Genomic DNA, 2,409 nt, shown 5'->3' with positions numbered 1-2,409 from the left:
CAGGATCACCCCGGGCGTTGGGCGAGGAAACTGGAGTCACCTTTGGAGTCCATCCGGGCTGGTTCGCCCCGAGAGTCTCCTTAGGCTCATTGAAAGCAGTGGAGATAGCGGGAGTGTTTTCCCCGCCAGGGGGTGATGCAACTGCAAGGTGCGGTTTCTTGGGGGAAGGGCGAGGGGTCTCCTCGCCATGATGTCGTTTCCCACTCGCCTGCGCCTTCAACAAAGACGTCTTGTCGCCCTTCAGATTAACCTGAGGTGGAAATGAGATTTTTCTTTTCTTCCCAAAGGCACCCAGGAGATCTTCACTGACCTGGCGTATTTTTCCTGAAGCAAAGAACAGCAAGGATGAGTTGACAGGAAGTATGGAATACAAAGTGAACAAGGGAAGAACTTACCAATCACATGAGCGCAGTCTAAAACAGGGAGTCTGGCCAGGAAGCTGATGACAACTTTGTCCTTGGGGGTTAAGGAATCCTCGGGTGGATCAACTACCTGGAGCACTTCTTGAGTCTATTAGAAGGGGAATCGGGCGGTGCTATCCCTCTAGGTAAAAACCTCTGTGTACTTATGAGACACTATGACCCTGAAGTACTTTCGGGCCAGGTCAACGGTGATGTTGGACCAAAAAGGGTTGAAGCGTTGACGTCCAGGTCTAGCTTCCAGGGAAACCCAGTTGCGTGGCGGCGATAACTGGGCGGACACGCGATAGAAATAGAAGAAGTGGGAGGGTTCAGGATCTTGCTGGATCGCGTCGTAGATGATTTCGAAGCACCGCAGAAAGGCCCAACTGTCGGGGTGAAGTTGACTAGGAGCGACATTGATACTATGGAGCACAGAGCAAATAAAAGGAGAAAAGGGAAACCTAATTTCCTAGCTTGTGAACATGTACCCATATGCATAGAAGAAGTGGGAATCACCCACATGATTGTCTTGAGGACGGAGCCAAGGGCGCTCAAAGGATGAGCAATTTCCGTAGTACATAAGGTTGTCAAGGGGTTTCTCGTGACAAAACCCACCCAATTCCGAAGAAATTTCTTGAATGGATGACCATTCCTCCAAGCTAGACAGTTGGTTAGGCATCGTCCCGGCGGGAATGGCTCTTACCGCGGGAACTTGCAAAGACTCCCAGGTTCTCGTTCGGAAGGCAACAATGTCTTTTTCCTCAAGTGGAGCTCCTCCCGGGGGGGGTCGACGGGAGGAACACACCTTAAAGGGTGGCGACGGTGACGTTGCGATTAGAGTTTCTGGTTTGGCGTTTCGAGGTCATTTCGAAAAAGGGGATAGGAAGTAGAGGTTATTCTAACGTTGGGAAAGCTCGCCGGGAAAGGGGGTGGCGCGTAGGAAGCTGTGAAGGCAGAGGCAATGATCTATGAAGGGGGACTCGCGCGTGAAAGAGGAAGCAAACAGTCGTGGTTATGAAAGGATTAAAGGGTAAGAGGAGCAGCGTCTTTATAAGCAAGGAGGGATGATTGAGGGAAAACGTGTGAAGGGAAGCCGGGGGCAGTTGTTGGGGAATGCGGTGGAAAGATGGGAGGTCGTGTCCCATAACAGAGGAAAATGATTGCATTTGCGAGATTTCGGGAAGTGGGAATGACACAGTAAGTGGAAAACTGCAGCGGTTAAGGATAATTGGTCCAGTATCCAAGCTGACAGGCTTTATGGGGATTTGAGGGGACGTTTTGGAAAGACAGTTGAGATTTTGCAGACCTTGACTGACACGTGTCATAAACCCTGTGCACATCAGAAAATCACAAGTCAGAGTACGCACGTAACGGTAACAAGGCAAGCAAACCAAGCGTCATCGCCACAAGCTCACTTGTGGACTCGAGCCGCCAGAGGAATGTAGCAAGAAGTTCAAAATGATAAATTTTTAAGTTTTAATTACCAAGCCATGTTGGCCATTACTCTTTGTTGTTAGACTTCAAGTTTTAGCATTAATTGGCTTCTCATAGCCATCGCCCTAGTTTTTCTACTAAAAGACACACTTAGCACTCATGCTTCGAGCTCGGTGTCTTGTGGACTGGGCGAGACCCCAGGGTCCCTCGCCCAGGAGCGCCAGCTTAGGGCGACGAGCTGACCAGGGACTTGGGTCTCCTCCCAGAGGCCCAACCAACCCATTAGGAAGGGTTAGGGGCGTCAGGCCCAACTCCACATCTATAAATAGGGGATGAACTCCAATTGTAAAGGACTCTTAGCTCATTTGAGAAATAACAAGATCGAAATTCAGTTATTTTCTCTCTCTAAAGCGGTTACACTCTCATTCTCTCTAGGAATCTCACGTCACGATCCTTACACTCTAGGTACTATACCTCATCTCTGTGTTCTTGGATAGAACATATAAAAATGAGATATTCTTAAAAGATTAAATTACCTTTCCAAAATAAACTAATATCAATTGACAGATGGTTG

The sequence above is a fragment of the Lotus japonicus genome, chromosome 1 (assembly GCF_012489685.1).
Source record: "Lotus japonicus ecotype B-129 chromosome 1, LjGifu_v1.2".
Classification (NCBI taxonomy): domain Eukaryota; kingdom Viridiplantae; phylum Streptophyta; class Magnoliopsida; order Fabales; family Fabaceae; genus Lotus; species Lotus japonicus.
Note: the sequence above shows the minus strand (reverse complement) of the source record.